The sequence below is a fragment of the Chelonia mydas genome, chromosome 3 (genome assembly GCF_015237465.2).
Source record: "Chelonia mydas isolate rCheMyd1 chromosome 3, rCheMyd1.pri.v2, whole genome shotgun sequence".
NCBI lineage: Eukaryota > Metazoa > Chordata > Testudines > Cheloniidae > Chelonia > Chelonia mydas.
Genome location: NC_057851.1, coordinates 91219073 through 91245654, shown reverse-complemented (window position 1 = coordinate 91245654; position 26582 = coordinate 91219073). Strand labels below are relative to the sequence as shown.

At 45.0% G+C, this 26582-nt stretch overlaps 1 long non-coding RNA gene across 1 annotated transcript; it reads left to right on the top strand.

Annotated features, from left to right (window-relative positions):
• Positions 1–4120: 4120 nt before the first annotated feature.
• Positions 4121–25421, top strand: LOC122465043. The gene is made up of 3 exons (XR_006289573.1): positions 4121–4148; positions 6993–6995; positions 25280–25421. It is a non-coding gene; the product is annotated as an uncharacterized LOC122465043 (long non-coding RNA).
• The last annotated feature ends 1161 nt before the right edge of the window (positions 25422–26582 follow it).

Sequence of the window (26582 nt, the reverse complement as noted above, 5' to 3'; positions counted from 1 at the left end):
AACAAAATTAAGTTGAGGTTCCAGACTTCAGTAGGCAACCCAGACTGTAACCTTGTCCTGAAGCCCATGAGACTAGCTTGCTATATTTTCTGGTCAGATCATTGGCAAGCCGTAATAAACTAGCCCTATAAATTCAGGTCAACAGTCCATAGGACCCTTACTTGTCATCCCTCCAAACCCTGGATTAAAGCACCAAATAAGTTTCTCATTTTAAAGAAAACATTCCTGGTGAAATCTCAGCTAGGATGGTGACAGAGTTACAGGCCCCTTTCTGCCAAATGGGTCGTGGGAGGGGGCGGGGGCAGGGGAACGGGACTTTCAAAAGTGCCAAACTCACTTCAGAGCATAAGTCTCATTGAAAGTCAATGGAACTGGTGCTTCTAATCACTTAGATACATTTGAAAAATCCCACCCTACGAGCTTCTGGTACTGCATCTGTTTGTCTGTCTTTTTGTCCATTTTCCAGAAGCAAGAAAGAGAAAAGATTCCTAAATATGAGGCAAGTGTTTTCCATATACCTGACAAGGACACGAGACATCAGGAGTTCAGACAATCTGTTCATCCTGCATGGAGGGCTCCAAAAGAGCTGGAAAACCTTTGTACAGCCACATAGGCGAAGAAGCAGATTATTCAGTTATGGCTAAAAAGCCTCCCTTAGCCATCAAAGGTCACTCAAGAGATGCCTCATACCTTGAATTAGATAAGGCAAATACATGACTATCCTTGTACACTTCCTGCCTTCACAACAGGCTTGGTGTGTGGAGGCCTGTGAAGGTCTCTTCCTGGGGAGCCACATCCTCCAGGTAGCAGTCTGTCAACATCCCTGCTCATGTCTCAGTGCCTGCCCTATGTTGGTTATTGCACTCGATATTTCTACAGCATTTATCCAGCTACTGACAGGAGGTTGTATTACCCTCAATCTGGACTGGCAAATTATTGGACAAGATTAGCAACTAAGAGAGTGACCTTTCCTGGTGTGTGATATAGCTCATTGGTGCAATGCTAAAACTATCTCACAGTTTGTTCCTAATTGGAAGTACATTTGTTCTAGCTATTGTAAGCAAAGTGACATGCAACAGGACAAGAAAAAAAAAAGAAAAATCCTTTTGAAATCAACCCCCCAAACTGAATAATTGCAGTTAGTGTGGAGGATAAACTGAAACAATCCCATCTGTTTCTTGCTTTATTCATGGACAAGCACCACACAATGATGGCCCTGTAGCATTAATCAGACCAACTAAAAGAAGAATAAAGTAGAGATGTTTACACACCTCTATTTTAAAATATTTGTATGGGGTGATGGGACTATGGAGATGGAACTGCATCTTAATTATAGCACCCATTTTCCATGCGTTTCCTTTCAGAAGATGAACAAGGCATGGTGGAAGCCCAGTACTCCATGCTGTTATACTAGAGCCAGGCTGTAGCATTCAAACAAAAAGCTAACCAACAACAACAAAAAACAACCCACCAACAAGCCAAAATGATGAGAGCTTTCACTCCCTCTCTCTCTCTCTAACTAGCTTATCTTGTCAGAGTTGACACAGCCACCCTTTCTTCAAACAATGGATTGTTTTTGGGGAGTAGAGGCGGGAATGATGAGTGATGGATCTGTCTTTCTTTGATCACTGTGATGAGTCTCAATTTCCAATGAGAAGGTCTGAATGAGCCATTGCTGCATGGGAGATTTTAAAGCATGTGGCTTTTAACAGTATGTTCTGATGCTATACACACATATATAACCAAAGGTCAGCCAGTGAGAATGATGGTACCCACCTTGGCATAATGAGATATCCAGGAAGTTTGTAAAGCAGAACAAGAAAACTGTAAATTGTCAGTCAAATTAATTTAGCAGGGTCGTTCTTTTAAACAAAGTAGCAAAATATAGAAATGATTTTAAGGCAGCAGAATTAGAAAACTTCTAAGAAAAGGTCTGGGTTTGTTTGTAATTTTAAAAATATTGTTATCTTCTTGTTTAGCACGAACAAATTCTCTTCCTTGTAATTGTCAAGCCTGTTTTTTTCAGGATATACCACAGAAGAGGTTAGCCTCTCCTGGGACCAATCCAGTGTCCATTGGAGTCAGTGGACTTCTATTGACTTCAGGGGTGCTGGAACAAATTCTACAGTGTGGGTGCTGAGAGCTATTAAACCAAACTGTAAACCCTGTATTTAAGGGGTGGGCAAACTTTTTGGCCTAAGGGCCACATTGTGGTTGTGAAACTGTATGGAGGGCTGAGCAGGCAAGGCTGTGCCGCCGCAAATAGCCTGGCCCCGTGCCCCCATCCGCCCCCGACTAACCCCCTCAGAACTCCCGATCCATCCAAGCCTCCCCTGCTCCTTGTCCCCTGGCCCCCCCTCCTGGGACCCCCGCCCCTAACTGCCCTCCCAGGACCCCATCCCCTCTCCAACCCCCACTGCTCCCTGTCCCCTCACTGCCCCAAACCCTATCCACACCCCTGCCCCCAGACAGGTCCCCCTGGGACTCCCACACCTATCCAACCCCTCCTGTTCCCTGTCCCCTGACCCCACCCCCAGAACCTCCACCCCATCCAACCTCCCCCTGCTCCCTGTCCTCTGACTGCCCTGACCTCTATCCACACCCCTCCCCCTGACAGCCCTCTCAGGACCCCACCCTCTATCCAACCCACCCGCTCCCTGTCCCCTGACTGCCTCCCTGGACCCCCTGCCCCTTATCCACTCCCCACCCCACCCCAGCTCCCTGCCCCCTTACCATGCTGCTCAGAGCAGCAGAAGCTCGCAGCCCCGCCGCCTGCGCTGCCCGGAGGAGCAGCGGGCCAAAGCGCGCTGAGGCTGCAGGGGAGGTGGAGATAGCGGGGGAGGGGCCAGGAGCTAGCCTCCCCGGCCCGGAGCTCAGGGGCTGGACAGGACGGTTCTGTGGGCCAGATGTGGCCTGTGGACCATAGTTTGCCCACCTCTGCTGTATATGATGGAAACCACTTCAAACCAGGAGGTGCGGCAGCACCCCTAGGTCCAGCACCTATGCATTTGGCTCATGTCCTAGATGCACTTTTCTTTTTTTAATTATTATTTCTTATTTAAATTATTATTAATTATTATTATTATTAAATTATTTCACTAATCATTTTGGGAAGCAGCTATAAACAAGGGGGAGGAGGGGAGAAAACTTGAGCACCAGAAAAGAGCTCTGGGGTTTTTGTTTTGTTTTTTTAACAACTTTGTTCTCAAAGTTAAAATAAAAAGCACTCAGCAAATTAGTGACCATTGACAATGAAGTTACCAAATGCTAAATGTCTCAGAAAATTAAACGCTAGTGTGCTTTAGACCTCAGCAAACAATGCCTCTTGGGTACATTTAATTCTGCTTGGAAATGCTGTAAAACTGTAATTTAAGAAAAACCAATTAAAGCAGGTTTACAGCAGGTTGCTGCTATCCTGTAGCCTCAACTGGAGAGAAGTGATAATAATGCTAAGTCATTCTAGTTCAAAATTCAAAATGGAGAGGTCCTGTAAGACTGGAGAAGGGCTAATGTAGCACCCATCTTTAAAAAGGGGGGAAAGGAGGAGCCAGGGAATTCTAGACCAGCCAGCCTGACTTCCATATGAGGGAAACTACTAGAGCAATGTATAAAACATTCAATCTGCGAATACCTGGAGAATGAAGGGGTAAATCACTAGCAGCAACAAGGATTTGCCAAGAACCAATCATGCCAAACCAGCTTGATTTCCCTCTTTGATGGGGTAACTGGTCTTGTACATAGGGGAATGCAGTGAATATAATATACCTGGACTTCAGCAAGGCTTCTGACACAGTCCCACATGACATTCTGATAAGTAAGCTGGAGAAATGTGGGCTTGGCAGAATTACCATTAAGTGGTTACATGATTGGTTAAACAGCCACAAAGAGTAATTATTAATGAAATGCTGTCAGATTGGAGGGAGGTCTCAAGTGGAGTTCCACAGGGATCTGTTCTGGGGCCGGTGTTGTTTAACATCCTTATTAATGACCTAGATGTAGGTATAGAAAACATACTGATCAAGTTTGCAGATGACACAAAGCTGAGGGTGAGGCCAATACTTGGGAGGAAAGAACTAAAATTCAAAGGGATCTTGATAACTTGGAGAACTGGGCTATAGACAACAAAATGAAATTCAACAAAGACAAATGTAAGGTGCTACACGGAGGAAAGATAAACCAAATGCAGAGTGGGGGGAAACTGGCTTGGCAGCAGCATTGGTGAGGTGGATCTGGGAGTTGTGAGCAATGAGTCAGCAATGTGACACTGTTGCAAAAAAAGCAAATGCAATTTTAGGTTGCATGAACAGAAGCATAGCAGGTAAGTCACAGGAAGTGATAGTACTGCTCTACGCAATGCTGGTTAGGTCTCAGCTGAAGTACTGTGTCCAATTTTGGTCACCAATGTATAGAAAGGATGTAGAGAAACTGGAAAGGATCCAGAGGTGAGCAACAAAAAAGGTCAAAGGGATGGAATGCCAGCCCTATGAGAAGAGGCTGAAGGAACTGTGTATGTTTAGTTTGGAAAAGAGGACATTAAGGGGGGATATGATAGCAGTCTTCAGGAACTTGAAAAGCTGCCATCAGCAAGATGGAGAAAAGTTGTTCTCTTTTGCCACAGAGGGCAGGACAAGAGGCAATGGGTTCAACCTACAGCACAGCAGATTTAGATTAAATCTCAGGAAAAACTTCCTAACTGTAAGAACAGTAGGACAGTGAAACAAACTGCCTCGGGAGGTTGTGGAAGCTCCTTCACTGGAGGTTTTCAAAAGGAGGCTGGAGAGTGCTCTGTCTTGGATCGTTAGACACAACAAATCCTGAATCTTAGAAGGGGTTTAGGCTAGATGACCCTTGTGGTCCCTTCGAACCCTCTGATTCTATGAAACCTCCTGCACATTTTTCATTTGATTCTTTTCTTCTATAAGAAGAATGTGGGCCAGAGACCTGGAATATTTTGGAGAATTGAAAATGTTATTTTGTTAGAAAAACAAGGCTGTCCATACAAAGTGAGGTTAAAAAAGACAAAAAAAAAAAAAAAAACCAGACATTTTGGGTCTGATTTGTCCTGACTAGCTACTTTGTATGCAGTTCCAGGGGCATTTGCATGAAGAACGAACTACTCTCTCACTTCATTCATAGTGAATAAGGCCAGAAGGGACCATTAGATCATCTAGCATGATCTCCTATATATCACAAGCCATTAACTTTCAGCCAATTACATCTAGACTGAGCCCAATATCTTGTGTGTGGCTAAAGAATAACTTGCAGAAGAGCCTGTAGGGCCAGCCTGTGAGATATTTTTAGGGTCGTCTGCTTTTCTCCTGCCTTGCTGTCCATATTTCCTGGCTAAATGAGGGATGTCAATCTGCAGAGTTCAGTACATCTGCTAGTGGGCCAGATCCTCAGCTAGTGTAAATAGCGTATTTCCATTAATTTTAGTGGTGTTATGCCAGTTTACACTGGCTGAGGCTTCAGTCCAAGAATCCCAGCTATATGTATACATTCCCAAAACTGGATTTCGCCTTTTGTGATGGCTCTGGAGAGATAAAGAACAGAAGGTGGCTCATTCACCTGAACTCTTTTAGGGGAAAGGAAAGTGGGATGGCTGCAGAAGTGTTTAATTTTAGAATAATGAGATATAGGCTCCAGTACCAGATCTCAGCTTTGGACTGTGTGCACTGGTCAAGGGATTGGGCAGTCCTTTAAAATAAAGTTTTCTGTGATGCTTCTTGGGGATACCCAGTGTTGTGAGGCACCTTGCTACCACGTGCCCTTAGCATGAGGAACCCTTGTCTACCTGCAGTGGGTCAGCTCCCCAGCTCCACAGGCAACACCCCTCTCCGCCCACGCAGGCTACATTGTCCTTCTTCAAGTTAGTGATAGGCACATTCCAACCTCCAAGCCCTCCAGGTGTCTTCCTGTTCTGCCCCTGTTCCGTTGGACATTCATAGATGTGCTGCTTCCCAAGAAGCAGTATATCCCAGCTTCGCCTCAGATCACCACTCCACTTAACACACAGCACTTAGATATGATTGTAGGGAAAACAAGCAAAAACTTATTCAACAAACAGAAAAAATTCATGTGATAGCAAGTAGAAGTATTGGAAACAAATGGTTCTACATAAAATAAAATCAGAACACACATTCTAGAAGCTAAACTTATTTAACTAGATACTTTCATGTCACATACAGCAAAGCTCACCCCAAAGTCCTTCCAGCATTTTTCAGCCAGGCCTGACTGTGATCCTTTTTTCATGAGATAAAACACTCTACTAGTTTGCCCCCTAAGTAAAGGATCCTGGGTGTCTCTCTGCAACCCCAGATATATTAAAACAGTCCTTTGCTCTCTATTCATAAACCAGACACCCTCCTGCTGTGTGTTCCTTTGTGCAGATTTCACAATCTCCTCAGTTTCAGAATCTTGATTAACTGGTGACTCAGTATCCTAAAAGACTTATAATGTGAGCCACACAATACACAATGACCAGACAGAGAGATAAGCATCTATTAACCTCATTTGCCTGAAAGGAACCTGGCCAAGGCACTACACCTCCTCATGACGTGAAATTAATTTCAGGTTTTAAGAACATAAATTCCAATATAGATACATAACTTCTTAAATATTAGCCAAACATACATTTCACCTTGATTATGGTGGCCAGTGGGCTACTGGCTCTCGCTAGAGATCTTACATGCCACCCTTTGGTGAATTATTGTGCATATATATCAGAGGTGGGCAACCTACGGCGCGCGGGCCACATCTGGCCCACAGGACCGTCCTGCCCAATCCTTGAGCTCCCCGCCGGGGCGGCTAGCCCCCAGCCCCTCCCCCGCTGTTCCCCCTGCCCCGCAGCCTCAGCTCACCACGCCGCCAGCGCTCTGGGCGGCAGGGCTGTGTGCTCCTGCAGGGCAGTGTGTCTGGCTCTGGCCAGGTGGCACGGCTTCCAGACATGCTGCTCTGAATGGCAAGGAAAGGGGGCCGGGAGGTCCCGGCAGGCAGTCAGGGGACAGGGAACGGGGGGGGTTGGAAAGGCATGGGAGTCCCAGGGGGGCCTGTCTGGGGGAGCAGGTGTGGATAGGGGTCAGGGCAGTAAGGGGACAGGGAGCAGGGGGGGGTGATAGGGGGTGGGGTCCCAGGGGCGTGGTTAGGGATGGGGGTCCCAGGAAGGGGCAGTCAGGTGACAAGGAGCGGGGGGGGTTGGATGGGTTGAGGGTTTTGAGGGAGCAGTCAGGGGTCGGGAAGTGGGAGGGGGCGGATAGGGGCAGGGTCAGGCTGTTTGGGGAGGTACAGCCTTCCCTACCTGGCCCTCCATACAGTTTTGCAACCCCAATGTGGCCCTCGGGCCAAAAAGTTTGCCCACCCCTGATATATATGATCCAGCGGACCCCTGTAAAACTCTATGCATCCCCTGTGCCCTCTGCCAGTTGTCATCAAGAAGTCCCTGGGTCACATCTTCCAAAACCCTTCCTCCTGATTCCCCTCAGAAAGTTCAGCCCAGTGGCGGCGGCTGGACTCACAGTGCGGCTGCCCAAGTCTTCTATTTGGGTATCCACTCTGCTACTCTTGTAAGCAGCTTGCAGACTGGAATCTGCTTTTGTTTTTTGTTTTTTTAAGTAAAATAGCTTTGATGGACATCAGCCCCAGACCAAATCCATTGACGTACCCAGAATAAATCTGCTGGTATGGTACTAGAGGCTTCTGCTCTTCTTTAAAATTAACATTCTCTTTTTCTTTCCCACTCCCTCCACGCTGCACTGCTGTCATACTGATCGACAGACTTTGCCACAAAGTATTGCATCAATTGGCTGGCTCTGACCAGCCGTTACATAAGATTTTTTTTTAAAAGGTCATTTCAATACACACTTGTAATCCCTAAACCATTCCAAGTATCCATTGTCTCAGATGCCCATTTAACTAGGGGAAAAGAGTTTCTTTCAATTTGGTCTAATCACTATAGAACAAAGAGGGAACTATTATGTTAATGATAAGGCAGATGAAACGTTTCCTAAAATTAAATTAGCAAGCGCATTCAATTACACTCCAGCCCCTGTGAACTTAGTCGGCAAAATTGTTACCAACTCAGAAAACATTCATCCATGCTTCCAACCACCTTAAAGAAAATAATTTACTATGTTCAGTGTGAGGATTGGTTAAACTTGGTTCTTGATTAAAATCAGCCTCCTTAAAGTGGAAGCTAGTTAAAATAAAAGATGTCCTACTGAGATATTTGTTAATTAATTCTGTTGGCCATTCAAGTGCTGAGCGCCATTTACATTTTCCTAGGACTTTATTGTCTCCAGAAAGATGAGAGCTCCCTCTCCCTCTCTCTCTCTCTGTCTCTGCTGGCTGTTCCCAATGCATTTTAGGAAAGCAAAGCTGAAGAAACCTGATAAATGCTGATGTAGCAGCTACTAGACAGAGAGTACATGGTTCTGTGAGGTGTTGAGGGTCCGCTCCTTCCACTGAAAACTGAAGTTGTCCCCTTCCCTCACACCAGTTGGTCAGCATCTCTCAGGATCAGGCTTTTAGGTTGCCATGAACATAAGGAACACCCTGTGTCTCTCCCTCTTAGATTGTGAGCTCTCTGGGGCAGGGACTTTCGTTTATTTTATATAGGTGCTATGTATTTGTGTCACAATGGGTCACTGATATGATTGGTCTCAAGGTGCTCCCACAATACAAATGAATTAAATCCAAACAAGGGTATCGAGATCTGGCCCTTAACTATTAGTGATTAAAATGGAAACTTCTTTAGCATGTGTGGGTCAAATTGGAGTTTTGTATGCTTTGGCACAGGTAGAATGGCCAGTGATGGACTTGTCCAGCTTAAGAAATGGAAAAAGATGTGGTTTAATGTACAAATATTTGATTTCCTCTGACTGAGCTAACTCGATGTCCTGTGTGCCTATAAGTTTTCAACATGGGACCAATTTTATGGAAGTCGAAAACCTCTTAAAATAGAGGCTTGTACTGAAAATACAGAACACGGTGTCACTATAGTAGTTAATTTAATGCATTTGTGGTTTTAATGTGTTCTTTGAATGCACCTTTTCCCAATGTTTAAAACACAGTGAGAATCTCTTTAATGACATCTGGGAAAGGATTTCCATTACAAAGTGATTTTTAAGGGTTTGAACTTGTTGATAAATCCAATGAAATTATTATTTAAACAAAAACCTATAGTCAAAATCATGCTGACAAGAATACTCTAATAGATAAAAAGACATTTTGTATTGGCAATTTAGCAAAGGCTAGGATTTATGCGATGAAAATAAGGAATGTGTGGTGAAATTATCTTTCAGTCAGTGACTCACTGATTAACATAAAACTGTAAAGCAGACTGTAATATTTTTTGGGCCTCTACATTTATAATGTAGCAAGTAAAGAAGATCTGTTAGCTTGTAGACTAGCTATGATCATCCATTTTACATATAAAAACGGGGAGAGAGGGTTCTGAGGAACATATATGTGAAGAGGTGTTATGTGATTTATGTTGCAACAAAGTCTATTTAAGCATTGCTAAGAGTATTGATGTGACACATGCAAGCTTCTGGCCCTCAGGCGAAGATGTTCAGAACTGGAATTTTTCATCATTCTGTCTCCCCTGTTTTATTTATTTTGTTCATTTTGTGTGCATTTTTATATTGAATTAGTCAGGGAGTCTCCAAGTCCATGTCCAAATTCATCATTACAGAAAGGGGAACAGAGAGGGGACACAGGCAATGTAAGGAAATTTAAATGATGGACATCCTTTCTGAGCCTGGGAAAACAACAACAGTAGACACCTGCCCATTAACCACATTGCGACACACTCCATTTCAGTGGGAGTTAGGCACCCATTCGTCCCTTTGAAAACCTAGATCTGCATTACTTCTCCTAGACTTGTGCAAATTTGGGCTCATTTCAGGAAAGCCTTCAAGCTTGTGCTTCTGTCCATCCATATTCAGCAAAACACATGCTTAAAATTGAACATATTTGTTGACTGAGGGTCTTGGTGTCATCTTTGACTCTTCTGTCTCCTTCCACTGCAACATCTATGCTGTCGCCACAGCCTCTGCATTTTCTCTCTGTGTCTTCAAAATCCATGGGTGCCTCTGCATTTCTACCACAAAATCTCTTGCCATCACCTTATCACTTCTAACCTTGAGGTGCAACCTTTTTCTCCCTGGCCTCCTGGACTCTCACCTCACCCCACTGCATCCTGGCCATCCAAAATGCAGAAGCAATATCATCCACCCTGCTTGCTGATCTGACCATACCTATTCCCTCTTTAGATCCCTCCATTGGATTCGCCTAGCTTAACGCATCACATTTAAGACCCTTATCTACCTTTTTCAGGCTCTGCACCATTCCACTCCCATTGTTTTCACTTGTCCATTCACTCTAGCCCAGCCATTTAATTAACATTCACTTCATGTTCTCTACCAGTCTCATCTTCATGCCTGCTTACATGCTGCCCCATCCACCTAGGAAACTCTTTCCTTGGAAACTGAATATGAAAAGTACTCTAATAACATTGTCTCTGAGCTAATATGTTTGTGAGTAATTGGACTGGCATACGTGAACTGGTTTAAAAATTGAAAAGGAGCCTACAGCAGTCATTTGAGTGTTATTACATGAACGGACTATGTCATTTTACAGTTGTTCTCTTATTAGATGCTAATTAACATCCAGCATGTATATGCGTCTCCATGAGGATGGCACTGAAATGGGCATACATACAGTGGCATAAACATTAAAATGTAGTTACTTCTCTATTAAAGTACATAACCATTACAACGGTAAATTATAACTAAGTGCAGTAGTGTTCCGCACAATGGTGCAATAGTGGTCTACACAATCAGAAGAATAAAACGCTTAACTATGTTTCCCTCTGAGACTTTATTGTTGCTACAACATGCCTGTTAAACAGCGCTCTTATTCATTCTGGATCAAATTCCACGCGTACCCATCCCTCCTCACCTTTTAATATTCTGCACAATACTCCAGACCTGCACTGGCCCCATTTATGCTTCCCTAGAAGCTTGTTGAAGCGATACCGCCAAAGAGGTCTCACCTGAAAAGTTGCCCCAGCAGCCCCTGGTGAAGCAAATCCCTGTGGGCTATATAGGGGTGGGGTGGACATAAACAGCTAATAGGCTATTTAGCACCCATGAAACCAAAACATGTTTCAGAAGAAATATCTGTTAAGGTATATTACTTCTCTGTGTTTATGCATTACCACATTAAACATTCTATATTACCTTGTGTTTCTATCTTACCTGAATGGTATTGAACAATTGCTGATCATTAAAAACCCTATGAGGATTTAACATGGAAGCGTTGTCTTTTCTCTGTCCAGATGACATGACTACTGCTGAAATCCCCCTGGTAGAGCTGCATGCCTTAGATATAACTCACTACTTCTTTGATACAGGAAGAAATTGAGCTATATTCTTCTTCTTCCTCTGAAGCACCTGGTAATGGCCACTGTTGGAAGACAGGATACTGGGCTAGATGGACCATTGGTCTGATCCAGTAGGGCCATTCTTATATCTTCAGAATTGGACCTCCAGATGTCCATGGAAGTTAGCTGTCCATCAGCCTGGGGACTTAATGATAACAATTATACATTTTTATAAAGATTGAGGGCTCTAGTTTCCATTAGGCCCTTCAATATATGGAGAATTTTCCCTGCTAAGCCAGTGGAAGTCTGAGAGGTGAGGTAGAAAGGTGAGGTAGAAAGAGCCTACTTTGTGTCAGCACAGGACCTTGTAGTTGAACAGCCTGTAGGTTTCAGAGGCGTGGTAATGACTTCCAGGTCACTAGTTTAAATCCATGTCTGGCTGACAGTGAATGAACATTATTTCCACCTGACTGCTGCTTAGTGGCCAGTGTGAAATGAATTGTTTTCTCAGTTTGACTTCCAGTGGAATGAAGTCCACATCACATTACCACAGTCTCAGCAGCAAAGCCAAAGACTAAATAGGCAAAGAGGCTGAACTATCCTGCCAGTGATCCCTCTGGGATCTGGCATGAATTGCACTGGTGAGCTAGTATGGGAAACTTGCATTGTCATTGTAGTATCTGGTTTTGTACCACTATTGATGCTTCCCCTGAATTGCTTCAAGAAAAGCCCAGACTCAAAAAATGCTTGTTTTATTGTATCTCAAGAGCTATCAAACTGGCATCATTGAAAAATACACCAGACTGTTCTTGCTGGAGAGCTAAGGCTGAATTTATGGGAATAGTGCTGTGTTGGGCATATGACATTTAATTAAAGCATGGCTAAATCTAACATCACTTGGCTCGAGTTCTGTAGCCGCTGCACAGATGGAAGTGCTGTTTATTTGAATAGGAATTCTGGGCATAGAAAAGCCTTTTATGTGTATGTGCACTGCTTTAATGATCTCCAGAGCTTAAAAAGATTGTTGTGATTCATTTTTAAAGACTAAAGTAACATTAATATTCTCTTCATATGCTTTCCCATATGAGAATTTTAAACTCAAAAAACCCCACAGCTCCCTGGTTGAACTTTATTTTATCTTAAAATTATTTAAATTGTTAATGAAGAGCTGAGAGAGCAAAGAACACTCCTATTTGGTTTTAATTAGGGCTGTCAAGAGATTAAAAAAATTAATTGTGATTGATCGTGCTGTTAAACAATAATAGAGTACCATTTATTTAAATATTTGTGGATGTTTTCTACATTTTAAAATATATTGATTTCAATTACAATACGCAATATAAAGTGCACAGTGCTCAATTTATATTTATTTTTATTACAAATATTTGCACTGTAAAAAACAAAAGAAATAGTATTTTTCAATTCACCTAATACAAGTACTGTAGTGCAATTTCTTTAACATGAAAGTTGAACTTACAAATGTAGAATTATGTACATAAAAGCTGCATTCAAAAATAAAACAATGTAAAACTTTAGAGCCTACAAGTCCACTCAGTCCTACTTCTCGTTCAGCCAATCGCTCAGGAAAACAAGTTTGTTTACATTTGCAGGAGATTATGCTGCCCATTTATTATTTATGTAACCTGAAAGTGAGAACAGGCGTTTGCATGGCACTGTTGTAGCCGGCATCACAAGATATTTACATACCAGATGTGCTAAAGATTCTTATGTCCCTAATGCTTCAACCACCATTCCAGAGAACATGCGTCCATGCTGATGACAGATTCTGCTCGATAACGATCCGAAGCAGTGTGGACCGACGCATGTTTATTTTCATCACTTGAGTCAGATGCCACCAGCAGAAGGTTGATTTTTTGGTGGTTTGGGTTCTGTAGTTTCTGCTTAGGAGTGTTGCTTTTTTAAGACTTCTGAAAGCATGCTCAGCACCTCGCCCCTCTCAGACTTGGAAAGGCACTTCAGAGTCTTAAACCTTAGACCATTGGGTCGAGTTCTGTAGCTATCTTTAGAAATCTCACATTGGTACCTTCTTTGCGTTTTGTCAAATCTGCAATGAAAGTGTTCTTAAATCAAACAAGGTGCTGAGTCATCATCCGAGACTACCATAACACAAAATATACGGTAGAATGTGGGTAAAACCAGGGAACAGGAGACATACAATTCTCCTCCAAGGAGTTCAGTCGCCAATTTAGTTAACGCATTTTTTTAACAGTATGTACATTAGGAAAGGGAGAGATAAGTCAGAAGCATGTCCTCTGGAACGGTGGTCGAAGCAAGAATCAGGCATATGCATGTTTAGCATACCTGGCACATAAATAGCTTTCAATGCCGGCTACAAAAGTGCCATGTGAATGCCTGTTCTCACTTTCAGATGACATTGTAAATAAGAAGAGGGCAGCATTATCTCCCATAAATGTAAACAAACTTGTTTCTCTTAGTGAAGTAGGACTGAGTGGCCTTGTAGGCTCTTAAGTTTTGCATTGTTTTGTTTTTGAGTGCAGTTATGTAACAAAAAAATCTACATTTGTAAGTTGTACTTTCATGATAAAGAGATTGCATTACAGTATTAGTATGAGGTGAATTGAAAAATACAATTTCATTTGTTTGTCATTTTAACAGTGAAAAATTTGTAATAAAAAATAACAAAGTGAGCACTGTACACTTTGTATTCTGTGTTTTAATTGAAATCAATATATCTGAAAATGTAGGAAAACATCCAAAGTATTTAATAAATTTCAATTGGTATTTTATTGTTTAACAGTGCGATTAAAACTGCGATTAATCGTGATTAATTTTTTTGAGTTAATCGCGTGAGTTAACTGAGATTAATGAACAACCCTAGATTTAATTTATCATCATATTTTCATCATGTTCAGATGGACCTTTACATCCCTGAATGATTCATTTTAATTACCCCGTCAATTTGTAATTAGCCACAACATCGTCCGTGCTGTTAATTACCGGGATGAAGATGTTTAAGCTTGATCCAAGTTCTTTTAAATGTAACTCGTGTTCCTATACTTCACTGAGTAACAGGATTGATGACCATGCCACAGGTGAAGTATTGAAATGAATTCTTCTGCTCATTGCACCAAAAACACACACATTTTTTCCTCACATTTTTGAGTGTTTCTTTCCCTAAGGATCTCATCTGTGCGGGATTCTGACTCCTGGGTTCTAACTGCAAGAAGGTAGAACTCCCCTCATTCTCAAGGGGAGAGACCTCGGAAAGGAATGGTGGGAGAATTGGGGTGGAGAAGGGTACTGAACACACCAAGCCTTGTATGCATCATCAGGCACCACTCCTGCTGAGTGTAAGTGCCCCCCCCCCCCCCCCATCAGCTATTTCTTGACCACAGTTGGCGAAGAAGCTCCCTGGCAGGAGATGCAGGACAGTGGCTATTGCTCTAGCAGGTTTTCTCAGCGTTCTAATGTCACTTGTCATGTGTCCTTGCTTGGTTCCCACCAGGCCTTCCAGGCAGCTATGGTCCAGAGTCCTAAATTCCTGAGGCTTTTGCTTTAAGTGCTCCTACAAGTCCCTTTGATACCTGTTTTCAGTTAGTGCTTCAGTGCCTAGTTTTTGTTGGTGCTTCAGCGCCTGCCTTGGATCATACAGATCTGATGTTTGGCTCTTTTTTTACATCCTTATGTCAGTGTTTTTCAGCCTCAGGTATGAGCTCCATGTTCTTTAGGTGGTTGGGTTTTTTTTAAACACTTCCCATCCCCTCCCAATATAAGCTGTGATTTAAACTTAGATAAGTATACTGCTATTTAGATTCCCTCCATGTAGACACTCTTATGCCAGGATAAAAGGGACTTTTGGTCAGTTTAGCATATGTCATTTGGGAGGGGGTTTAAGCTGAGCTAAAAAAAGCCACTTTTATATCAGAATGAGAGTGTCCACATGGGAGATTATAGTGGTATAACTATGCTGATACCACAGCTAAATTTTTCCCTTTGCTTTTGTTAGGCAACCTCAAAATCCAATTGGTGTATCGGTGCTTGCTCTAGTGTTTCATTTCTACATTCGTCATCTCGGTGCCTGCTTTGTCTTGCAGCTTGTCTCAGTGACTTGTGCTTGTTTATATTCATTGACAAAAAATACGCTACTGCAGAATTAAGTTGCTTGGTGGTATGTTGGCCCCTTGCAGAATACGAAGTCAAGCAAAACTCAAACTTCTGAAAACAAGGAAATACACAGCTAATGTTGCCCAGGCAACCTTAATTCTGCCCTCTTTCAGCAATGCCCATTGATACAAACATAGTCTGCCAACCCCATAGTTGCTTAAATGTACAAGTGATTCACCTCCTTTTACAACTGATTCACACTCACCCACAGAATTCCATCTAATACTGTTAAAAGACAAAAAAAAACCAGGTGTGTGTGTGCGGGGGGGGGGGGGGGGGGGGTGAGGAGGAGAACGCCACACAGTACTCTTTTTCCAGTCATCCAGGAACCCTCCAATTTCCCAGTTAATGTACTTCCAATACTTATTATTAGCTTTCATATCGCCGCTGTAGTGATTCGTCAGATGCTCAACCAAAACAGCAAAAACTATCAGAGCCTGAACACAGATCTCCGATGCGGGTCAGATCTGCTGTCATAGATTGTATGAGGTGTACATCAGGAATAAGGCCCTGAACAATTCCCTCAAAATGAGTCACCACAATGTCTGGTAGATCACAACCTCTTAAGTCACCAGTTAAACACCAAAGAGTGGGCAAAAATCAGTTCCCATATCATAGTGTACTCCATGCTCTCCTGCAATCTAATGATCCAGGACACCCAGAAACCACACATATTTCTTTTCCCTCCATGGTCAAGGTACTTGCACTGTCACTGCCAAACCTCCAGGCTATGTGTCTTTGTAAACACCACAGTAATCTGCTCTTTGCCACTCATCCCACCCCCTGGTCTAGTAAAATAAATTTTCTTGAACAATGTGTTCTCATTTCCTACCTCCTCCCTATTCCTGCTGCTGCCCTATTCCTCTGTCCCAGTCCCACCCTCACACAGAAAGTCCTCTTGCTCCTTCCAACCCAATATAACAAAAATAACCAGCTGCTGACTATTCAGCTCCCAGTAACATCCCCATAAAATAACAACACATTGTAACAGACAACTTGTAGTAAGCAACATGAGTTATTACTTTTTTTTTGCATAGGTGTAGGAAGGTTTGGACTAGACATTTCAGTGGCAGGGTGTCACCAGGGCAATGGCATTGGTACATTTCCTTGAATTATGCAGGCAAGCATAAATTAGCTGCGTAGAACTCCTCTCGTGGTTTTTTCTCTTTATTAGCACATGTGCACTGTCATCCTTCCAGACTGCCCATATACACCAGCGAAGAAGTGAACATGTTGTTAAATACTGTTCACAGTTTGGATCCCCCAAAGACTTAGTGGGTGTCATGCGATACCTTGGGTAAAAATTGACTAATTGAAGCCAATTTGACCTGCATCACAGCAACAATTTGATCTCTAGCTCTGCAGGGGAGCGGGGACCTTGTGGCTTATGTCTCTGGAACCTCTGGCTCAAATGACCTCACTAACCCTATTCTGCATTCCCATGAGGGTAGCTAATTTGAACTAAAGCCCTGTAAGTGTGTGGATTTTAGAGCACTTGGAAGCATAAGTGAAGTGTAGCGGGGGGGCATGCAGGGTTAAGTGCCCCTCCAGATTTCTGCTCAGCCTGCGGGGTAGGGACAGGGAGAGGGGCTCTGTTCTTCTCCTGCCATGCCTGCACGCCCTGGCATGTTCAGCCCCTGTGTCTGGCAAACAGGTCTGGGATGGAGAGGAGAGGGGAAAGGGTGGGACCAGCTGCTTCTCATGCTGGCTGAAGGTGGCTGCTCTGGGTTGCTGCTCTGTGCAGCGTGGTCCCGCTGGGGTGGTGGCAGGGGCCTGCCCCCTCTGTTCCCCACCTGGACCTGGCTGCTGGGGAGAGGGGCTGAACAAGCCATAAATGTGCTGGGAGGGAGAGGGAAACATGCCAGGAGCCAGCAGGATTGGCTGTCCTGGCCCAGGGAGGTGAAGCTGGAAGTTCATCCCAGAGGTGAGGTGTGGTGGTTAACATGTGTCCCCCTAATATCAGGAGGCACCAGTCATCTATGCTTGGATACGTCATTCTTTAAACAGGAAGGATAGAGGGACAATGGAGGGAAGGGCTCCTCTACCCATCCATCTGCAGCATCAGAGGCTCTGAAAGGTGTGAAGTGGCCCATTCATCTTAATGAGAAGTGTTAGGATATAGATATTCAGGCCTGTCTGTAAAGGCCTGTACTCTAAGAATTTAGGTGTATTCTTATCACTTGGCTAGTTATAGAGGTACAAAAGAGAATCAAAATCACTGTCTGCCGGTGTAAGGGCCTTTTCTTACTGTGACAGTCTGAGGCCCTGTGCTTAGGCTGAGATCTCTGGCTAAGCAGCAGAGGCAGCCATAAGCTAGGAAGCGAACGGTCACATCCTCACATTCCAAACTAGTCACATTGAAATAAGGTGCTATTGGGCTGTTAGGAATACAATCCTGTCCTGAATACAATCCTGTCCTGATAATGCCTATCACCTCCAGAGAAAGGGAAGTGCCTAGAAAATGTAAAAGGAAACAGCATCCTGTCTGGCAAGAACTCACTTATCAATACTGGGATGTGAAATCCTCACTTCTGTATTGTTTTGTCATTATAGTTCCCACTTTGCTATTGTTTGTCTGTATAATCTCTGCCTGGTTCTGTGATTGTTCCTGTCTGCTGTATAATTAATTTTGCTGGGTGTAAACTAATTAAGGTGGTGGGATATAATTGGTTACATAATCATGTTACAATATGTTAGGATTGGTTAGTTAAATTTCAGGAAAATGATTGGTTAAGGTATAGCTAAGCAGAACTCAAGTTTTACTATATAATCTGTAGTCAACGAGGAAGTGAGTGGGCGTGGGTGGGAGATGGGAACAGGGAATGGGGTAAGGAAATTGGAATCATGTTTTGCTAAAGAGGGGAGATGGGAACAGGGAATGGGGGTAAGGAAATTAGAACCATGTTTTGCTAAAGGGGGAGATGGGAACAGGGAATGGGGGTAAGGAAATTGGAATCCTGTTTGGCTAAAGGGGGAAATGGGAACAGGGACACAGGTGTAGGGCTCTGTGGTGTCAGAGCTGGGAAGGAGGATACTAAGAAAGGAAACTGGAATCATGCTTGCTGGAAGTTCACCCCAATAAACATCGAATTGTTTGCACCTTTGGACTTCAGGTATTGTTGCTCTCTGTTCATGCGAGAAGGACCAGGGAAGTAAGTGGGTGAAGGAATAAGCCCCCTGACAAGAAGTTCTCAGCTGAATGAGAATCATAGAAGATTAGCCCTGGTCTACACTAGGACTTTAGGTCGAATTTAGCAGCGTTAAATCGATGTAAACCTGCACCCGTCCACATGATGAAGCCCTTTATTTCGACTTAAAGGGCTCTTAAAATCAATTTCCTTACTCCACCCCTGACAAGTGGATTAGCACTTAAATCGGCCTTGCCGGGTCGAATTTGGGGTACTGTGGACACAATTCGACGGTATTGGCCTCTGGGAGCTATCCCAGAGTGCTCCATTGTGACTGCTCTGGACAGCACTCTCAACTCAGATGCACTGGCCAGATAGACAGGAAAAGAACCGCGACCTTTTGAATCTCATTTCCTGTTTGGCCAGTGTGGCAACCTGCAGGTGACCATGCAGAGCTCATCAGCAGAGGTGACCATGATGGAGTCCCAGAATCGCAAAAGAGCTCCAGCATGGACGGAACAGGAGGTACGGGATCTGATCACTGTATGGGGAGAGGAATCCGTGCTATCAGAACTCTGTTCCAGTTTTCGAAATGCCAAAACCTTTGTCAAAATCTCCCAGGGCATGAAGGACAGAGGCCAGGGACCCGAAGCAGTGCCGCGTGAAATTTAAGGAGCTGAGGCAAGCCTACCAGAAAACCAGAGAGGCGAACTGCCGCTCCGGGTCAGAGCCCCAAACATGCCGCTTCTATGATGAGCTGCATGTCATTTTAGGGGGTTCAGCCACCACTACCCCAGCCGTGTTGTTTGACTCCTTCAATGGAGATGGAAACAACATGGAAGCAGGTTTTGGGGACGAAGAAGATGATGATGATGATGAGGTTGTAGATAGCTCACAGCGAGGAAGCGGAGAAACCGGTTTTCCCAACAGCCAGGAACAGTTTCTCACCCTGGACTTGGAGCCAGTACCCCCCAAACCCACCCAACGCTGCCTCCTGGATCTGACAGGCGGAAAAGGGACCTCCGGTGAGTGTACCTTTTAAAATACTATACATGGTTTAAAAGCAAGCATGTGAAAGGATTAATTTGCCCTGGCTTTCGCGGCTCTCCTGGATGTACTCCCAAAGCCTTTGCAAAAGGTTTCTGGGGAGGGCAGCCTTATTGCGTCCTCCATGGTAGGACACTTTACCACTCCAGGCCAGTAATACGTACTCAGGAATCATTGTACAACAAAGCATTGCAGTGTATGTTTGCTGGCGTTCAAACAACATCCGTTCTTTATCTCTCTGTGTTATCCTCAGGAGAGTGAGATATCATTCATGGTCACCTGGTTGAAATAGGGTGCTTTTCTTCAGGGGACACTCAGAGGTGCCCGTTCCTGCTGGGCTGTTTGCCTGTGGCTGAACAGAAATGTTCCCCGCTGTTAGCCACGGGGAGGGGGGGGAGGGTTGAGGGGGTAGCCACGTGGTGGGGGGAGGCAAAATGCGACCTTGTAACGAAAGCACATGTGCTATGTATGTAATGTTAACAGCAAGGTTTACCCTGAAAGAGTGTAGCCACTGTTTTATAAAATGTGTCTTTTTAAATACCGCTGTCCCTTTTTTTTTCTCCACCAGCTGCATGTGTTTCAATGATCACAGGATCTTCTCCTTCCCAGAGGCTAGTGAAGATTAGAAAGAAAAAAAAAATGCACTCATGATGAAATGTTCTCTGAGCTCATGCTGTCCTCCCATACTGACAGAGCACAGACGAATGCGTGGAGGCAAATAATGTCAGAGTGCAGGAAAGCACAAAATGACCGGAAGGAGAGGTGTCAGGATTCAATGCTGAGGCTGCTGGAGGATCAAACCAGTATGCTCCAGTGTATGGTTGAGCTGCAGCAAGGGCAGCTGGAGCACAGACTGCCACTACAGCCCCTGTGTAACCAACCGCCCTCCTCCCCAAGTTCCATAGCCTCCACACCCAGACCCCCAAGAACGCGGTGGGGGGGCCTCCGGCCAACCAGCCACTCCACCACAGAGGATTGCCCAAAAAACAAAAGGCTGGCATTCAATAAATTTTAAAGTTGTAAACTTTTTAAGTGCTGTGTGGCATTTTCCTTCCCTCCTCCACCACCCCTCCTGGGCTACCTTGGTAGTTATCCCCCTATTTGTGTGATGAATGAATAAAGAATGCATGAATGTGAAGCAACAATGACTTTATTGCCTCTGCAATCGGTGATCAAAGGGAGGAGGGGAGGGTGATTAGCTTACAGGGAGGTAGAGTGAACCAAGGGGCAGGAGGTTTCATCAAGGAGAAACAAACAGAACTTTCACACCGTAGCCTGGCCAGTCATGAAACTGGTTTTCAAAGCTTCTCTGATGTGTACCGCGCCCTCCTGTGCTCTTCTAACCGCCCTGGTGTCTGGCTGTGCATAACCAGCAGCCAGGCGATTTGCCTCAACCTCCCACACCGCCATAAATGTCTCCCCCTTACTCTCACAGATATTGTGGAGCGCACAGCAAGCAGTAATAACAGTGGGAATATTGGTTTTGCTGACGTCTAAGCAAGTCAGTAAACTGCGCCAGCGCGCCTTTAAACGTCCAAATGCACATTCTACCACCATTCTGCACTTGCACAGCCTGTAGTTGGACAGCTCCTGACTACTGTCCAGGCTGCCTGTGTACGGCTTCATGAGCCATGGCATTAAGGGGTAGGCTGGGTCTTCAAGGATAACTATAGGCATTTCAACATTCCCAACAGTTATTTTCTGGTCTGGGAATAAAGTCCCTTCCTGCAGCTTTTGAAACAGACCAGAGTTCCTGAAGATGCGAGCGTCATGTACCTTTCCCGGGCATCCCATGTTGATGTTGGTGAAACGTCCCTTGTGATCCACCAGAGCTTGTAGCACTATTGAAAAGTACCCCTTGCGGTTTATGTACTCGCCGGCTTGGTGCTCCAGTGCCAAGATAAGGATATGGGTTCCGTCTATGGCCCCACCACAGTTAGGGAATCCCATTGCAGCAAAGCCATCCACTATGACCTGCACATTTCCCAGGGTCACTACCCTTGATATCAGCAGATCTTTGATTGCGTGGGCTACTTGCATCACAACAGCCCCCACAGTAGATTTGCCCACTCCAAATTGATTCCCAACTGACCGGTAGCTGTCTGGCGTTGCAAGCTTCCACAGGGCTATCGCCACTCGCTTCTCAACTGTGAGGGCTGCTCTCATCTTGGTATTCATGCGCTTCAGGGCAGGGGAAAGCAAGTCACAAAAGTTCCATGAAAGTGCACTTACGCATGCGAAAGTTTCGCAGCCACTGGGAATCGTCCCAGACCTGCAACACTATGCGGGCCCACCAGTCTGTGCTTGTTTCCCGAGCCCAGAATCAGCGTTCCACAGAATGAACCTGCCCCATTAGCACCATGATGCCCACATTGCCAGGGCCCATGCTTTCAGAGAAATCTGTGTCCATGTCCTGATAACTCACGCGACCGCGCTGACGTCGCCTACTCGCCCGGTATCGCTCTGCCAGGTTCTGGTGCTGCATATACTGCTGGATAATGCGTGTGGTGTTTAATGTGCTCCTAATTGCCAAAGTGAGCTGAGTGGCCTCCATGCTTGCCTTGGTATGGTGTCCACACAGAAAAAAGGCGTGGAACGATTGTCTGCCGTTGCTCTGACGGAGAGAGGGACGACTGACGACATGGCTTACAGGGTTGGCTTACAGGGAATTAAAATCAATAAAGGGGGTGGCTTTACATCAATGAGCATTTCAGGCAGGCCTTCACGGAGGGTTCCAATAAGAAATGGTGCACCTAAGTAATTGTTCTTATTGGAACAAGCAGGTTGGTCTGGCCTCTGATTGATACATGGCTAGATTTACCTCGCTGCACCTTCTCTGTAAGTGACTGCATTGTGACCTAGAGGAATGAGTCCCCTAGACGGGGGAGGGGGGGAAGCAAATGAGTACAAAACAAATCTGGTCTATTTCTTGTTTTGATCCACTCCATCTATCTTTTACATCTTTGGCTGGCAGCAGACGGTGCAGAAGGACTGCAAGCCATCCATATCTCATGGCTGCTCGGCAGAAGATGGTGCAGTAGGACTGCTAGCCATCCTCATCTCTTGCCTGCCTGGCAGAAGATGGTACAGTAGGACTGCTAGCAATCCGTATCGCCTGCCTGCTCACCATAAGATGGTTCAATAGGACTGACTGCAGGACTAAAGAGAATGACCTGGTCAAGTCACTCCAAATTTAGTCCCTGCGCCCATGTCTGCCCAGGCGCTCCTGGCCGACGTGGCCAGGAGCACCTTGGACATGACGATGACGGCTACCAGTCGTACTGTACCGTCTGCTGCCACAAGGCAATGGGTTGATGCTGCTGTGTAGCAATGCAGTACCACGTCTGCCAGCACCCAGGAGACATACGGTGACGGTTATCTGAGCGGGCTCCACACTTGCCATGGTATGGCGTCTGCACAGGTAACTCAAGAAAAAAGGCGCGAAACGATTGTCTGCTGGTGCTTTCACGAAGGGAGGAAGGGAACAGGGGCCTGATGATATGTACCCAGAACTACCCGCGACAATGTTTTAGCCCCATCAGGCATTGGGATCTCAACCCAGAATTCCAATGGGCAGCGGAGGCTGCAGGAACTGTGGGATAGCTACCCACAGTGCAACACTCCGGAAGTCGACGCTTGCCTCGGTACTGTGGAAGCACTCAGTCGAGTTAATGCACTTAGAGCATTTTCTGTGGGGACACACACACTCGAATATATAAAACCGATTTCTAAAAAACCGACTTCTATAAATTCGACCTAATTTCGTAGTGTATACATACCCTTAGAGTTGTAAGAGACCTCAGGAGGTCATCTTGTCCAACCCCCTGCGGAAAGCAGGACCTAATCCCCAACTAAATCATCCCAACCAGGGCTTTGTGAAGCCAGGTATTAAAAACCTCTAAGGATGGATATTCCACCACCTCCCTAGGTAACCCATTCCAGTGCTTCACCACCCTCCTAGTGAAATAGTGTTTCCTAACAACCTCATGGGGAGAACACCCCATGGGGATGAATACTGCCTGAAACAACAGCTCTGAGATGTGTGAACTGCTCCATTCATCTCAGTGGGTGTTCCCATCCCCCTCCTGAGTGCTGTAGAGCCTGTGACAAGCATGAAGTATGCCCATTCTCAGCTCCCCCACCCAGGGGGCAGGACTTCCTGAGATCCTGGCTCATATGAAGGGCTGGTAGGGGAGCCTCAGACTCTCCCAAAAGGGCATGTCTCCCCCTTACCCCAGCTCACATGAGAAGGGTAAGGAGGGGGACCAACTCCTGTAAATGGGCACAGGTTTCCCAGATCCTGGGACAGACATTCAGGGCAGCAAGGGAGTCTCAGATGCACCCAGAGGAGCAAGGGCCCCCAAGATCTGGGTGCACACATCTGAGGGGAGAATGTGTGGCTGACAGGTGCCTCTGTCCCGTTCTCCCTCAGTTCCCCTGCCTCTCAATCCCATGTCCTCCTTCCCTGTTTCCCACCTCTCCACTCCCCTAACCCCCATGCCTCTGTCATCAGAGCACACAACCTCTCTCCCATCCCTTCCTGATAACCCCTTCCCCTTACTGCAGCCCCTAACCCCTCTTCCACTGCTCCTCTTCCCCCTAATACTGCTCCCCTCTCAGAAATCATTCACCTGTCCATTCCTTCCCAATACTTCGATTATATTTTCCCCAAAATAAAATTGCCACCCATGAGTGAGGCCTTGTATGAATCACAATTTCATGGATTGACCAGAAATTGTTAAATTAGCCTATTACTGAGATTTTTACAACAGCGAGGAGGAGGCACCAAATTTCAAAGCAATCTGAGTAAGCATTCAGTTTTTATAGCACTTACAAGAGTCAATGTGTAAAGCAACAGTTCTCAACCCGTGGCCCATGGCTGCACGTGATCCCGCTAAGGCCCGGCCCTGCAGGATCTGGGGTCGGGTCTGCCTGCCAGCCCCGTGGGGTCAGGGTCCAGGCTGCCACCCGACCATGTGCAGCCAGATCCAGGATCAAGGTTCCCACACAGTGGGGTCCCACGTCCCTGCCACCCATCCCCCTGTCCAGGGCTCTGGAGGGGTCCTGGACATAGGGGTCTGTGGAGGAAGAGTCTGGGGAGGAAAAGGGGGCACACTGTGGTTCTCAACCTGCATATGCAGCCCACAATGTTAAATAGGTTAAGAACCACTTATTTAAAGCATATAAACTGGAGGGGTTTGAAAGCCTCTAGCCATTTTCCTCATTGGCCCAAGCTCACTGTAAATAAATGTACATTTTCTGAAATACCATTCTCAGTTTGGGTCCCCCAAAGATGTAGTGGTGCCATGCACTACTTTGGATAAATCTTGACAGATTGAGTGAGACCATTTTGACCTGCAATAGTCTCTAGCTCTGGGCAAAAAGAAACCCACTTTGAAACATTTTGAAAAATGGCTCTTTTTTCAGGGCTTATATCTCTGCAACCTCCAGCTCAAAGGATCCCAAATCTGGGTCACTATCTATACTTTGCATCCCCTGAGGCACACCAAATTTCAAAGGAAGCCAACTAAACATGTTGATTTTAGAGAATTTAGAATGGTCAATCTTTAAATAGAAGTACTCGACTTAGGAAGGACCGATCAGTTGCACACATACAAAATGGGAAATGACTGCCAAGGAAGGAGCACTGCAGAAAGGGATCTGGGGTCATAGTGGACCACAAGCTAAATATAAGTCAATAGTGTAACACTGTTGCAAAAAAAAAAAAAAAAAAAAAGCAAACATCATTCTGGGATGTATTAGCAGGAGTGTTGTAAGGAAGACAGGAGAAGTAATTCTTCCACTCTACTCCACACTGATTAGGCCTCAACTGGAGTATTGTGTCCAGTTCTGGACACCATATTTCAGGAAAGATGTGGACAAATTGGAGAAAGTCCAGAGAAGAGCAACACAAATGATTCAAGGTCTAGAAAACATGACCTATGCGGGAAGATTGGAAAAAATGGGTTTCTTTAGGCTGAAGAAGACTAGAGGGGAGATAACAGATTTCAAGTACATAAAAGGTTATTACAAGGAGGAGAAAATTTGTTCTCCGAGGATAGGACAAGAAGCAATGGGTTTAAATTGCAGCAAGGGCCATTTAGGTTGGACATTAGGAAAAACTTCTTGTCAGGGTGGTTAAGCACTGGAATAAATTGCCTAGGAAGGTTGTGGAATAGCCATCACTGGAGAGTTTTAAGAACAGGTTAGACAAACTGTCAGGGATGGGCTAGATCAGGAGTTGGCAACCTATGGCATGCGTGCCGAACACGGCAAGCGAGCCAATTTTTAATGGCATGCTGCTGTCTGCCTAGAAGACTCTCGAGGTCCCTTTCAGTCCTACAATTCTATTATTCTAACCTTAGCTAAAGTGGCACTGCCGTGTCACTGAAATAGTAGTGCTTCTTTTGATGCACCACTACTCTTTTCACTCTTGAAGCAAGAAGTCACACCTCCAGATTAAAGACAGGCTCAGGTCAAAAAATACATATACCTATCTGGATTTGGATTAAATTGTTTGAATTAGCTGGTTGATCTATCTTATTATAAAGCTATGGCTGTCTTGCAAAATTTGACCCGCAGTACAGATTCATATTTTTCTAAAATCCAGGGATGTTCAGATCCAGAGGATTAGTTCAGGGCCATTTCTGATCTACAGCCAGGTAACTGTCACAGTAATGGGTAACTCACCTCTCTTGGAGTATTTATTAGCAAAAGTCATAGATACTAAGGTCAGAAGGGACCATTATGATCATCTAGTCTGACCTGCACAACGCAGGCCACAGAATCTCACCCACCCACTCCTGTGAAAAACCTCTCACCTATGTCTGAGCTATTGAAGTCCTCAAATTGTGGTTTAAAGACTTCAAGGAGCAGAG